Genomic DNA, 16,609 nt, shown 5'->3' with positions numbered 1-16,609 from the left:
ATCTGATGTAAGAATTTGTAGTTCATTTGCCAAATTGGGCCATACACAATTGCTTTGACCTTGGGCATTTTAAGTCTCATTTTACCAGTCTGGAATATCGGATTAATTATAGTAATTACCTATCTCACAGGGTTTGTGAGGTTTAATTAATGTTAGCTAAGTGTTAGAGCTACTTAGCAGAACAGTACTATAGAAGGCAAACTGCGTGAAAATTAAAAAAAAAAAACCACAACTCCCTCTTCACTATATAGTATTTTATTTCATGTACTCTTTTTATTTCAGAGTACAAGTCCTATTTAGTGTCTTTCTCTCTCATCTCTCTATCTGGTCTTTCCTACTTAAGATTTGCCTTGGATAAAAACTTTCCAGAATCATACAAGATTGGGATGACCAGTGGCTAACAAGTAGGCAAGTTGCATTCTACCTTTGAGTCCTAATCATAAATTGACACTGTGCAATTTGCATTTTGTTTTGGTGGAATTAAACATACAGAATTTGACTTCTACTTCAAAAATTAGAAAAAATAAATCTGAAAACATTGTGTCTTTATTCCATCCAGGAAATGGTAGCGAGAGCTAGCTTCAATGATAGAGTCTCTCAGTGGCCAGCATGTTGATGTTTCTTGGTACTTAACAACTATCTGTCCACCTGGGTTCTAAATTCTCAACACACACTGCCAAGTACACATGCGCCAGCTTCCCACTGTGCAGCAATACTCAGCCAAACAGACAGGGGATGGAACCCATCCTGTTACACTATTTGCTAAACCTTGTTCTTCTGGGTCAGACAACAACAAGGGAGCCAGAAATGGTCTGGTCAATAGCCTATAAGTCAATTCAAAAGAGCAGTGAATCTCAGAGCCACATTTATTAGTATTAAAATTTAGCTTCCCTTTTTATTTTCAAAATTACATCCTATAAGACTATAGGTTGGTTAAGATTAAAATCACCTTCAATTGCATCTTTACTTCTCACTTCAGTTGGACCCATTTCACCCCCCCCAAAAAAAAACCATTCTCCTCTTAACTTTCAAATCAAATGTACATAGCATAATAATTCCATTTGTGTTAATTCATTGATGCAGAAGAAGCAGCAGCTATATTTAATTTAAAATTTGCCAAACATAGAACCATACTAGATGGTCCTAAAAATGTTTCTCTTCCTTTGGAAACTAACCTGAAAGAAAAGTCACTGTTCCCAGCCCATTCTCCTCTTGTAAACTGCTAATTTTTTTTCCATGGTATCTCTGCTCAAAAGAGCAGTTGTTTTTACCTACTTGTAACTTGGCTCATTTGAAATGCATGATGATGTGATGGCATTTCCTTTGGAGTGTTTCTATTTTTAAAGACATTCTATTCCTGTAATTCTTGGCTATCTCATATTAATGCAAACGAAACAACCCCGCTATTCAATGACAACATTAATTGATACACACTCTTCTCTTTCCCAAGTTTCTAGGGCCCCAAAATCTGAACAGCACCCAAGAAAGACAAGCTTTCTAAATATTTTCTTGCTTATCAACCTACTTGTAAGAAATTCACATACATTCATCTTTTCAGAAGACAAAACAAATTTTCTTTGTTCTAAAGCCATCGATTTGAACAAAGTTGTCAAAATTCTACTGACTATATGTAAAAGAATGAAGAAATTACCTAACTGGTTTAAGGCATGAAGTTGATAGGATAGCAAAGAACAGCGCATGCTCACAATGATGTGGCCAGGTTAGGTTTTCCCCATGTATCACTCAGCCCCCAACAGGTTTTCTCATCTCTCAAGTAGGTTCCCCTGAGTTACTACTGCACCTGTTGCAGGTAAACACACCTGGCATGAAAGTATTCATGGGGAGAAAACACTGTCTTCCTTTCCATTTACCTTTTCAAATTATCTTTAAGTAGTTGTACAATAGGGTTTTGATTCAACATGTCAGTCTGTGAGCAAAATGCATCTTGATTATCTATGTCACCCCATCCATCATTCTCCCATATCTGTCACAGCCCCACCCAGCCCTCGATTTCCCTACTTCTCTTTTCACATACATGCATTGAGTATTATGATTGCATTTGTCCACCCTTCCTCTCTCTATTCATGGACCTCTCTCTTTCCCCTTATGTCCTTATCGTTAAATTGAAAAATCGTTCCTAGAAAGCTGTATTGCTGACTTCCTGTAAGATCCAATGGTCCCATGACATTCTCAAAGAAAGTAAGATCATCAGTTGGGTAACCTCATCCCTTGTGCTAGAGCTCAGCTACTCTTGCACAACATAATGCCATAGAGGATGGGAGTTCAGGAACATAATGGTCATTCAGCAGGAAGAAGATAGTGGACTGGGTTTTTATGGGCAAGAGAAAGATCATGGTCTGTGGCAGTGTGCAACTTTATCATCACTTGCTTGCTACCATTTGAGGAAAACTAACCTGCCTTCAATCTCATGAATCATGCCAGATTATACATGAGAAAAAGTCAGTTTATAGGCCTTTTGTTATGTATAGCTCTTCATTATGAGTAATAAAATTATAATTTTAGTTGTGAATATAGGTAAGTGGGGTGTATTTTAACAGTATTGCTTTCTCCCTATCTTTGTTGAATCCTACATCATATTCATTATTGCAGAATTTAGCACAGGGAATATCTGGGTATCTAAGATAAAATATTCAGGATAGGGGCCAACAATTTCAGATATAAAGAGAAAGCAAAGAAAATGGATATGCTAGACTATATATATAACATATATAATATTTATCTTAAAATTACAAAGATAAATGTTTTAAAAATTATTGTCTACATATCCATTGCCAAAATTCAGTCCATTTTGAATATTTTCTTTTTGCCTTCTGCTGGCCCTGAAAAAGTATTACCTAAATACATTTGCAAGGTATCATAAGCAAAGCAAATAGCCAGTCTTGAAAATTTCAAGTTGATCCCCAAACTGACTCAAATTTGCAAAAAAATCTGGCATAATTTAAAAGTAAATAAATAGAAGCAACACTTAACAGAAGGTTCCTACTATAAACAAAGCTGTGCACGTTTTGTTTATTTATGGGATCCAGGCAAAGTGTCATATTCACTTAAAAATATTCAGCATGGGAGTGATTGATTTTGAAAATGGATAGAATTAAGAAGCATAAACTTTATAAAAATTAAAAGTGCAGTTAAGGAAGAATCCTATTTCCTTGACTATTATACTTGGAAGAATGTTTCAGTTTTTTTTAAGATTGTGAGAAAAATAGCCACTGTTTTTCTGAGAAGTGCATTTTCATGTGACAGATCTTACCATTCATATAACTTAATCTGGGCGTTGCTTGTAATTAGGTGTTAGAATGTAAATGTAAAAATTTTCATATTCATCTTCTTTCATTCAATAATTTTTACTTCCCCTCCAAAAGACAAAAATGAGTTAAAATCTCTATGCAAGTAAAACTTTAAAAAATTTTGTTAATACTTATTGTCAAAGTGATGTACAGAGAGGTTACAGTTTCATTCGTTAGGCCTTGGATACATTTCTTGTACTCTTTGTTACCTCCACTTTTTAAAATTTTTAAGTTCTAATTTTTAAGTTTTAATTTCTAGTTCTGGTCTTGAGGTTTGAACATAGAGCCTGGGGCACTGTCATTGTGTTTTTTTTTGTTGTTGTTTTTTTTTTTCTGAAGGCCAGTGCTCTTCCACTTGAGCCATAGCTCTACTTGTGTGTTTTGATGTGTGTGTTTGTGTGTGTGTGTTTGAACCTGAGAGGGGGGTGGTGAAGAGTCTTACAGACTTTCCTGCCCAAGCTGGCATTGAACTATGATCTTTAGAACTCAGCCTCTCTTTTATTATACCACACGCCCCCCCGCCCCCGGTTGGTTATGGGGATTGTACTCAGCATCTGAGCTCTGTTCCTAAGCTTTCTAGCTCAAAGCTAGTCCTCTACCATTTGAGCCACAACACCACTTCCAATTTTCTGGTGTAATTCAGATAAGAGTCTCACAGACTTTCCTGCCCATGCTGGCTTTGAACTGTAATTCTCAGCTCTCAGCCTCCTGAGTAGCTAGGATTACTGAAGTAAGCCAACCATGCCCAGGTTCTAGCGGAACTTTTATTCTACAGTTATCCCTTTACTTCGCTATTTATTTTTCCTTTTCAACTTAGGTTGATAGCAATGTTCTGGACAAAGAGATACCAGTAGAATAAAAGTAGAATAAACATATATAATATATAATTATATGTAAACAGATAAAATATAATTAAAAGTAAACAATAGAATAATATATAAATATACACATATATGCATATGTACATACATAAATAAGTTCAAGGACAGCACTCAGGCCCCAAGTTCAAGCTCCTCAACCATGAAAAAAAATTAATCATAAAGAAGAAGAGTGATAGAAAATTCCCAAAGGAAAGTTATTCCTGGGCTGATAAGATCTAGAGATGTTCCTTTTTCTTTTCTTTTTTTTTCCCCCCAGAGCTGAGGACCAAACTCGGGGCCTTGTGCTCACCAGACAGGCCCTCTTCCACTGAGCTAAACCCCCAGCTAAGATCTAGAGATGTTAAATGAAAGAAACTTCCAGGGTATAATCCTGGGTTTGTACTCAGGGCATTTTATTCTCACTACAAATGATTTAAGAATGCAATGGCAACTCTCATGACTCTTAACTGCTCTGAATACCAACCCCACAACTGGCACCTACCCATTCATCTTCCTAAATGATGGTTATTTTGGAATTTATTTCATGGTAAAGTGTTGTTTGTTTTTGTAAAGTTCACGCCCTAGAGGCTCTTGTTCATGGAGGAGCTATCACATTTGCAGGACAACTGTGCAGTCAACATGCCTCCCCTTTGGACTGTGTCATCCATTAAGATAATGAAGAAAGGCACACATTCCACCTTTCTCAAGTACCATCAAGACTCAGATGTTTTAATGCTCTTTTTCACCCTTTTCTGTTAGTCCCACCTGGAAACCCTGAGTTCCTAGAACTTCACTGACTATATTCCAGAGCCTTCTAGAGCTCTGTGGAATAACCATGCAGGAGTGATCTCCCACAGGCCTGACTTCTGTCTGTCATCTAAGTGAGACTGTGTGTCTATCATTGTCAGTGTCTCCCTCATCTTTCACACTTCTCTGAAAGTTCCCTCATCTTCTTCTACTTGCTGAAATACCACGTTTTTGTTCTTTTGGGAGCCAATGCATGGCCTGCTGACCTCTTAAGGTGACAGTGGGAAGGGTTTAACCTTTGTTCTCCATCACCTCTTATAGACTAATGCAGAGTCCTTAAAACCTCTCCCTCCTTGGCTTTAACACAAAGGCCATCAGATTTCACCAGTTTCTATGCCTTGTTTAAATCATCAATAGAACCGTGGGCTTCTCAATCTTCCAAAAAGTAGCTTTGGCTTCTGGAGTGGCATAGCACAATTCTATATTATTATTATTATTATTATTATTATTATTATTATTATTATTCAGAGTGGTTTTAGATAAATAATTCTTCCAGGATTGGACTCTGGGTCCTTGACCATCTCTCCCCAATGATTAGTTCTTTCACCTTAGCTCAGTCTCTAAAGCTCTTTGGCCACAGTCCATAGCGGCTGTCTACTCGGCACCTTCAGTTTCTCTGCATCCATAATTTACATCTTTATTACATAGATGTTCTTCAGTCCTCCCATGCTAAACCTAAGATACATTAATCCACCACTCTTCCCAGCAGTCTTTCACATTTTTGTTTCCCTATTTCCTCACCTCGATCAGTCATTGTCAACACTACCCTTTCACACGTTCTCACTGCTCCATGATCAATTATTTTGAGCACTCTCATAGACCTCAATCAACTTGGCTATTTATTTATTCATTATTTATGTGTAATTTCCGTGTGTGTCTCTGTGTGTGTTTATGTGTGTGCATGTATGTGTGTAGATGTAAAGATGTAGAGAGGTATTTGATATAGAAACCAGAATCTCATGAATACTAGACATGTGAGCTAAAAGTGAATCTCATAAATGCTAAAAGCCCAGACCATTAAAAAAGGATTATCTCAGGACAAGATTTTGCTCTGTTTCATAGGCTTACCTCCAACTTGTGATCTTCCCGCCTTAGACTCTTTAAGTACTCTGGACTGCAGGCATATATATCCAACCTCACCTCCCTTTTTTTCTCTAAATTTGCTAGACAACATTCTTACCCTAGTTACACAGAGTTCTCTAACTCTTTTGTTCTAGTGTCTGAATATCCAGATGTAGCTGTGGAAAAGTTACAAATCTAAGCCTCATGTTGACTGCACTATAATTACTCCCGTGGGCCATCAATGTTTCAAAGCAATTATACTACTACTTTTATTTTTTTTCTGTACCATTTTTGTTTCTTAGCTTCTCTTCCCTCACCTGTAATACCATATCTGGGTTCTCTGTTCCACTTTCTCCTCCATTGAGTTCATAGAAGCTACTGGAAGAAAAATTCCATGAATTCTTGTTATCTCCTTTTATCCATCTCTTAGAGTGTACAGAGAGACCCTTTCTTGCCTTCTATCTGGATTAACTCTAACCCAACTCTCACCAGTCTCATAATATCTCACCTGCTTTGGGCCTGTTCATTCCAGAAATTTTCTCTCTCCCTCACATTACTCCATTTAGCCATATCATTACTCTCAGTATAAAAATATATCTGTTTTTCCATTTTAACCCCAAGTCCTCCTTCACCTCCATTTCTTTCACAATAAATTTTCTCAAAGTAATGTAGGGAATGTCCTAATTTCCTTTTCCCTTTGTCTATTGAACTAACTTCAATTGGACTTTTGTAAAGATTTCTAATGACTATACCTTGCTAAATAATAATAATAATAATAATAATAATAATAATAATAATAATAAAAACTTCAGTTTCCTCTTGTTTGACCCATCAGTAGCATTGGATATTTTTTCTTCATGACTTAGAAAACTACTCTGTTGACTTAACTCTTGCCTTCCTAAAGTCTCAACACTGATAACCCAGGGTTTGGATATCAAAACACTCTCTCTTTCCTATCTATACTTATTCTCCTCCTATCTATCTAATTTCATGCCTTCAAATTTATCTATATTCTAAGTTTTGTAATTAAATCCCTCATACATTATGTAAAACTGAGCACCTTTCTCCTACAGCACTCTCAAAACTAACCCTTATTTAATAGCAACTCCATCATTCTCGCTTATTGGATCAGTAATCTCGGTGTCATCCTTAACTTTTCTAGATCTGTGATTTTCATATTTAGGTATAAGACAGAGCAAAGGTATCCAGATTATTTGGGAAACCATCATTCTGAAGTATAATGATGAGGATGTTTCTAGAAAAGAATACCATTTTTAGTCTGTAAGCTGCACCAAGATCCTTCCCACCAATTCAGCTGGGCATCATCCACTTCATGGAGGACCTGAATAGAACAAGAAGGTGAAAGAGAGGAAAATTCTCAATACTTTTAGTGCTTGATCCTATATATGTGGACTAGGACTTACACATGTGTTTCCTCTCGTTCTCAGAAGGTAGAACTTAGACTGAATCTACATTACAAGACATCTTGGGCCTTCTACTTGAAGGAAGTAGATTACAGGTCTTCTCAGCCTCCATAATTGTATGTGACAATCCCTCATAATAAATTTCTTTCTCTATATCTCTATGTAACCCACTGGCTCTGTTTTTTAAGAGAGTCTTGATGAATGGCATCTCTTCCTGACTACATTCAATTAATCAGCAAAACCTTTTTGTGCCACTTCCAGAACATATGTCTAGAATGATTTGTTCTCTACCTTCTAACATCAAAGTGGTCTCGCTAATCCATACATATAATTATACTCTTCCCCTGACCCCACAGAGATAATCATCTTTTCTATTAAAATATGCCAATCTGGTCTCCAAGAATGGTCCTCAACACCTAAAGCAGTCTTATTCATTGTTATATTCCCTCCAAGGTGAGTTTTTGTATCCAATGACTGGTCAGTTCATGGAATGAACAACTTGTCTCTGAAGGCCTCAAGCTGGGACAATGATGAAGTCTCAGCCAAACTCTAGCCCTATAGGGTCAGCTTAGTCTTCTATTGCAACTGAATCACAGTCGACTCTCTCCTTCTGCAAAATCCTGTTCTTCTACCTCTCGATTGCTATACAGACTCCATAATACTATAGTCTCCTCAAATATGGCTGATGACGTTATACCAGAATTGATCCTAGAAAGCAGAGTCTAAAACGTGATATATTTTATTGGATCACCTGTCTGCCATGGGTCAGTGTGGGAAGAAGGAACACCCTTACACCAAGGCATTCAGTGAGATTAATGTTTTTAATGTTATAGAACTAGTAATAAACATGAACAAACTCACTGGCATGTTCACTATCTCATGAGTTTGAGAATTTCCACAGTCGTAGTTGAAAGGATTTGAAATAGGATAGCTATTTTGGAGAGCCCTTGCTACATTGGAGAATGGTGAAGAAAGTCTAAGGATGATAAATCACCCATATAAAGAAGGTTTCTTTAGCCAGTGGAGAACAAAAGCTGGTCTTTAGACAAGAAATCCTTATAAATAGAATTTCTAATCCTAGGATGTTTGATATGCAAACATCAGATCCCAGATTGAAGAGTAGGAGAATTTTGAAAACTATACTATAGATATTTAGATTGAAGCCCTTTCAATCTTTGAACCTTTAGAAACTCCTGAACCCTTTGGGAAAGTGACCCATTCCCTATTAATTAACATGCTAGTCCATCTTTTCATGAGATGTCTTCCTTGCAGGATTAAATGTATTGTCTTTAGAACATGATGCTACTCTACAATGCTCCCCATATCCAACCCTTGTCACTCTTCCCCACCCTGACACTTAGCTAATAACCCATCAAGTAAGGCTGCTAAGAACCACTGGAATTGTAACCTGAAATAAAACTAGCCACCATATCCTTCCGGGGCCCAGGTGAGTAAACATAGAGTTAGATTCTGAGGACTCTGACTATAAAAGAGTTCACTGATATGAAAGTAGTCTCCCAGGTTAAATTTAAAACCCAAGCAAGGTCTCTGAGAAGCAGAGTAAACAAGGTGTTAGGATGGCTTCTAGAAGCTTAAAGAAAATGGTGGACTATACTGTGTGAGGTGGAAGTACTAGAACCTCTCATACGATAGATGTATAGGATCAGAGAGCAGATAGGTGTAGGTGTGTTAGAATGCATGTACGAAGTCAGAGCACTTACCAGATCATTATGTTCCATGAGTGGAAATTCCATTTATCAAAGAACAAAGGAATATACTGGTGAGGAAGGTTTAGGTATTACTGAGAAACTCAGTGGTGGCTGTCTTCTATCAGCTAGGAATGAGGGTAGCAGATGCTTTTAATAATGGGGCTCAATGATAGCAAAGGATCCCCACACCAGTTGGAGTAATTATAATGAGCAGCAGCATTAGAGTGACAGCCAGGCGAATTAATGAGAGTGACAATGAAGCCTGACAGAATAGAAGGCATCTGGGGGGAAACGTATACATAGCCAACACAGCTATCTTAGATGCAGCCAAAATAAGGAAGGTAAGATGAGAAATTGAGGGCAGTTAGTCAAAAAACTTTCAATCTAGTACTCCATGAGGAAGAAAGCCACCACTCTCTGGAGAAAACACAGTAATGGTTTATTTACCAAGTCTCTCCCAAAGGGATCTTACATAATTATACATTGGCGTGGGGAAGAAAGCAAACACATTTTCATATTTGTTAGATGCAAAGTCCAAGTTGACATAGATGTCCAGAGGTCCAAAGCATCATTTTGTGTGTGTGTGTGTGTGTGTGTGTGTGTGTGTGTGTTTGCTGGACCTCAGTCTTGAACTACAGGCCTGAACACTGTCCCTGAGCTATTTTTGTTCAAGACTAGCACTCTACCACATGAGCCACAGCTCCACTTCTGGTTTTTTAGGTGCTTAATTAGAGAGAAGAGTCTCACTAATTTTCCTGTTTGGGGTGGCTTTGAACTGCGATGCTCAGATCTCAGCCACCTCCTGACTCACTAGGATTACAGAGGAGAGCCACCAGTGCTCAGTTCCAATACATCATTTTGACCCTCCATTTTGAGGGGAGGACACGTAATAAATGGAGTCAAATCCCAAGCATGGCCCCCAGTATAATCACTAGGGTCACTGGATTTGTGAGACTTGGCCCCTGAATGTACAATTGAAATAGACAGCACTAGCTGTTAAAAACCTCTCATCTTGGTTCTTTGCCTTGTAGGTTAAGTGCTATTAGTGTGACAGTCAAAGCAAAGTCTGCGTTTGCCATCCACAGTGGTCATGTGCACATTGCTTTTAGAAGCCAAGTGGAGTAAGCAGAAAGAATCACCATTAATATTGTATTTGCATTTAATTTTCCAGTCTGATCCTTACAAAACTCAAAACAGATCCCGGGGCTAACAATTTACTGAAAACTTAGCCTGGAAAAAGCAAACCCTATAGTATTTGTTTTGGTACATGTGGTACCTTTGTTAAAGTCAGCTAGCAATCCCATTTTCCTGGGAGGTAGTCACTTATCTGGCCAACTGCTACTTTCTACCTCTTCACAACAGATAGAAGAGATCATTAATATTCATTCCAGATAGGCAATGGTATATCTGAACTATCTTGACTCCGCACTTCTCAGCTCTTCTGTCCCGAATCAAGAGAACACTTCCAATGGGGGCCACAGTGAGGGTCCCTTCATCTTTAAACTATGGATGTTAGTAAGACACGCGGGGCTACTTTTACCTATTTTCTTCCCCTTTCTTAGTTGTATTTACCAATAGCATCCTTCAAAGACTCCTAAATGTAAATCACAGGGTCTAACATACTGCTTAGTTGGAAACTAGCCTTTAACAAGGTTTACTTTTAGATGATCATAAATACTTCCAAGCATTATAGCTACATGCCTTAAATTTTGCTTAAGATATCACCTTTTCAGTAATTAGCATTTTTACCTTTATTAGTTTTGATTACTTACATTCCCTTCCCATGATGGAGGAATCACTTTACTTTTCATTATGAATATGTCATCATTTACAAATGTATTTCTGGATCCAAGAAAAAACACTTCTAGACACTTCATTGTAAAAGCATTAGACACGAATAGCAAGGAACTGATTTTCAATGCTGCAAAATTAAAAGAGGACTTATATTACAATGGAAAGAAAATCAGAATCATTGCAGACCTCTCCACACAAACCATCAATGCAAGAAGAGCCTGGAATGGTATAATCCAAGCACTGAAGATCAGCAACTGCCAATCCAAACTGATCTACCCAGGGAAACTATCATTTACATTAGATAGTCAAACCAAAAACCTTCCATGACAAACAAAAATTAAAGGAATCCATGATCACTAAACCAGCACTACAATGAATTCTAAAGGGAGGAATACAATCTGAAGAAAACAATCCAAATTTTAAAAAACCAGATAAAAAATCACTAGATCAATTTAGTAAATTGAATAAAGCTTCCACTAATTAAGATATATGGCTTTTAATATATTAGCTGTATGCCACATTTATTGATTAAATAAAAGATATTAATCTCTGATCTTAGATAAAAGAATTCATATACAGACATTTACACAAAATAATACACCTTTAAATATAAAGAACTATATGAATTATATGCAATTCAGAAATAGAAATAGCTTGCCTTTAAGTGATTTTCAGGAATAGCTATCCCTTTCTTAATATGTTGACTATAGGCCATCAAGCAATGGGTATGAATTAAAAATATGCATTTCTATCTTTTGGGCTTGGATAGTTTGCTTATGGTACAATGGTGCATAGAAGCACCACTTTCCCGTCCAGGAGGATCTGGAAGCAAATACCTTTGGATAATTCTTGGTCTCTGCAGTGATTGCCTTAGCTACAAAGAACTACCTTCCCCCCAAACTCATACCTTTTTCTATGAAGCCCACATCAAATGACTGATCTAGGCCAGATTCTGACTTACCAGCCATTTTGGCTCCATGGAAGACCCTTCTGTTAGTCCTATTTGCTGAAGATCTCCATAGTGGGATAGCATAGTGGGATCAGATCTGCTTCATGTGTCATTTTCACTTTCCTTCTCCTTTATTACTATTGAGTCCAAGACACTCTCAAATGAGTATCCGAAAGTCTCCACGCCACCTCACAATCTATTTCCAAGAAAATGCAACCTGCAGTAATCATAGTAGGCATTCATCTTTGCATCTTACTCTATTCCACACCATAATCTCACTCTGTCCCAGACAATTTGCATGGATCTTAACATTTTTGCAAAAAAAAAATCATTTTTCTTGTATGGCAGTTTGTTTAACTTTACTTATGAGAAATCATTCTAGTAGTTTTCAAATCTAGAAAACATTCTACTAGTTTTCAAATTTTATTTTTGACCATATAAAAGTTCTGAAAGGAATACTCCTATCTAGTTCAATTTAAGTTCAAAATTACATGATTACTTTCAAGGTTCCAATTACTTCTTTTTCCATTAATCAGTTCTCCTTTATCTTTAATGAAGTATTCAGCAGACCACATATTGCTTCTTGTACTTTTGAGAGTACAGGTCAACACAGGTCAATAGTTTAAGGAATTCATGGCAGGTATATATAGAATTAAAGCTGAGCACAGATTTTAGATATTTCAATTTCTCTTCCTTTGCAAAATGTATGTAAAATATATCAGAATATAAGTGAATATTCTTCTTTATCTGGGACCAATTATTCTTATAAAAGTAACAATGACACATTTAGAGATTATTAATTTAATCCACATATGTTGGAAAAAACATTTAAAATTATGAAACTTGAAATCATAAGAACAAGTTTTGAATCTTAGTTATAGAAACATTACATGTTCAATATTCACGTTGCTCATAGTCTCCCGATTTCAGCTTTTCTCGTTGTAAAATGTTTATGGCTTGCTGAGTTTTAGTGAGAACCAAAGATTCTATAGGATTATTTTCTGGCAGAGAGAAAATGGTCCATAAGTCATTATAATTATTTTTTCATATGCTTATATTTCCCTGCATGTGTGATGTGCACATGCCTGTGTGTGTGTGTGTGTGTGTGTGTGTGTGTGTGTGTGAGAATATATATAGTTTCCATGGGCCAGTCATATTCTTTTTGAAAAGTTGTGTTGCTTGAAATAAAATCACTTTTACACCACTTTATGAGGATAAAGAATATTTTTTTCCTTATGCTGGCGTCATGACACCTAGTTAAATTCGTTTACCTCCTTATAAAATCTTAATTTCTCTGTATTTCCCATCATCAAAGTATCCTTCTTTACTTGCATGAGAAAAATAGAAGTCTGGAGATCAAGTTTATGGACTCTACTAATCTAGTCAGACGTTCAGCTGCAAATGAAAATCAAACATAAACCATAACAACAAGAGTTCTAGAGCTTCTAAAAGCCAGTTCACATCTATGTTATGTGTTGTAGAAGCTCAACATGCAGTTTACTGACGTCACTTCTCCTTTCCTGTTCTTAAGGCCTAGTTAGTTTGGAAATGAACTCAAGAAACCCGTAAATTCCCATTATTAGCAGCTGGGGGTTTTCAAAAAACGTGTTTTGTTTTCTTGCTTTTTGGTAAATGATCTTGATTTACTTTATTGGTAACAGGCAGGTGTGTCATATAGTTCTTATTTTCCTCCCCCACCTCTCTTTCATTACATATTCTCTATTTGACATTTTGCTCTTGAATGTGATTCCCTTAACCCTAGCTTTCTTCTTGGATGATTTCTTCCATCCTGTCAAGCAAGCCAACTAAACCTATGTCTATGAAAACCTGACTCATCATCTTTCATCCCTTGGGCAGATGGAAGTTGCTTCAACTCAAGCCACTTTTTTCTACTGAGGCAGCTCAGGTATTTAAACCATAGTCTAAGAGCAAAGAATACATGGAAGCAATATGAAGCCTATAAATGGAAAAGAAAAGGTCTCTCCAAATCTTTATCCAAAGTCCGTGCCTGTAGGGAGTGAATTCAAGATGGAGCCAGCACAGAGAAAAGGCTCAGCCTCCTTTCTGATGTGACTGTGAAACAGTATAGAGCAAAAAACTGTTTTACATTTTAGCTGCATAACAAATAACATTTAGCATGGCTATCTACATGTCTACTTCCTGATGGTTTGATATGTCAGTACAGAAAGAACTTTGCACTAAATAATAGTTTCTGTACAATCTCTGATTTAAAGTAATGATTCAGCAAGACACTGGTGGCTCACGATTGCTGCTTAGGAGTCTGTGATCTGGGGATCATGGTTTGAAGCCAGCTCAAGCAGGAAAGTCTATGAGTCTTATGTCCAACTAACCACCAAAAAGCTGGAAGTGGAGTTGTGGCTCAAGTGGTAGATCCTTGAGCAAACAAACAAAAAAAAAAAGCTCAGGGACAGTGTGCAGGCCCTGAGTTCAAGCCCCAGTATTGATTAATATACACACATATACTCCATAACCAAAATATGTAATCAGATAGTTTCCAACAACGGATGAATGCATTAAAAATGGGATCTAGGCAGTATTTTATAAAGGATCAGTCATATGTGCTGGGTGTAGAGATTTGATATTCTTCACAACTAACAACTTTCAACCTGTGCTTTCATACATGATGGACTGTCACCTTAGAAGAAACATCACCTGAGAGCAGCTCAAAACACCAGGGGCTTGGTCCCTGTCAGTTCTCATTTCTTGAGAAGATTTCAAGATAAGGGGATCTTCTTTTAGGAGTGAAACCCATGGAGAATGAAGGAGAGGCAAGAGAAGTAGGCAGAGTGAGAAGGGAAAAAAAGAAAGACAACATTGTTTAAAAAGAATCCAGTGACAGAACAGCTCTAAGAAATGGTTGTCTGCTCTATGGAGACACTGCCCCCTGTGTCCTGCAGGAATGGTATGTCCTAAGTTTACATGCTGTGCCTCCCTCACTCACTGGCTGGGCCAGACTGCAGGACGCACAGTCTGTGTATGAAGTGAAGGATGTAGAATACAAGTGTCAACCACACTCTTCTATCAGGATTTTAGGGCGTGACTTAAGTTGTGTGCATTTCAGCTTTCCAGGTCTTATCATCCCGCAGGAGCTGCTACATTTCGATTTATAGCAGTATCTTGACTAAGATGTTTTCATCCATCAACAAATGTTTATTGATACATACTTTACTTGAGTATTCACTAGTATTTCAGATAGAGCTACAAAAATACTCCATAGCAACTAATTGTGAAGTCAGAAGCTAACAAAATAGATCTTGGTTGCCAGGTGCTTGTGGCTCACGCCTGTAATCCTAGCAAATCAGGAGGCGAAGATCTGAGAATCATAGCTCCAAGCCAGCCTGAACATGAATGTCTGTGAGACTTTTTAAAAATTTGATTTTATTGTAACAGTAATGTACAAAGGGATTACAGTCACATAAGTAAGATAATGAATGGCAGTATTGTAGCCAATGAGGTTTATCCATGAGTCTCATCTCCAATTAAGCACCACAAAAGCTGGAAAATGGATCTGTGGCTCAAGTGGTAGAATGCTGGCCTCAAGCATAAAAGCTCTGGGAACAGTGCCCAAGCCCAGTGTTCAAGTCCCAGGAAACTTCCCTCCCCTCCCCTCACACAGAAATCATTTGTCATCTCATTTATAAAATGGTGAGCAGTTGGACCTTTGGTCTTCTATCCACTTGCAAGACTTACTAATCAGGTCTACATAATCAGATTTATTCTGGGCCACCAGAATAAATGAAGGGGCACCAGTTTCCCAGGGGAAAGACTTTTTTTTTCTTTTTCTTTTCCAATTTTTGTCTTCCTAATTCACTTCATTGTTGTTTTAGACGTGATATACAGTAAGTTTACCTTTTCATATGTCAGGTAATATAACTGTAACTGGTTTTAGTTCCCTGGATATTTATATATATATATATATATATATGTATGTATGTATGTATGTATTGGAACTAGGGAAGGGAAAGGGAATACCAAAACTGAGAGACAAAGGGTAAAAAGACAAACCAATGCAACAGCAATACTTACAAAACTATATGGTGTAAACCAACTGTACAACTCATGATGGGGGAGGGAAATGGGGAGGGGAGAGGAGGGGGGAAATGAGGGAGGAGGTAACAAGTTGGATAAGAAATGTACTCACTCCCTTACATATGAAACTGTAACCCCTCTGTACTTCACTTTGACAATAAAAAGGATCCATATTTCAGCAGAGAACAACAGTATATCGCTTAGACAATCGAGAGAAAAAACACTCGTGTTACTACAGGGAGTGCATTGGCATAAAAGAAACTGGAAATAGAGGGAACTATTAACTTCTAATCTCAGTGGGACAAATCAGAGCCAAATCAAAAACTTCATAGATGCCTAGAAATGAAAAGAAATAATTGAGGGATGTTAGGAAGCAGAGTCATTAAGACTTGGCCAGTTGGATGGGAAAAGAGTGATACACACAGTTTTCTAGCTGAAAGTATTCGATGGATTGAGTGGATTGATGTATCTCAATGAAAACAGAAATATGGGTGAGAGAACAGATTTGAGGAGGAAGTGTGGAGCCAACTATGAAATGTGTGCGCGATGTGGAGGAGGGGGAAGAGACAACTGAGAGATCTTGAGTCGGTACACTTACAACCAAGTCTGAGAAAGTGTGTGTGTGTGTGTGTGTGTGTGTGTGTGT

The sequence above is a fragment of the Perognathus longimembris genome, chromosome 24 (genome assembly GCF_023159225.1).
Source record: "Perognathus longimembris pacificus isolate PPM17 chromosome 24, ASM2315922v1, whole genome shotgun sequence".
NCBI classification, from domain to species: domain Eukaryota; kingdom Metazoa; phylum Chordata; class Mammalia; order Rodentia; family Heteromyidae; genus Perognathus; species Perognathus longimembris.
Note: the sequence above shows the minus strand (reverse complement) of the source record.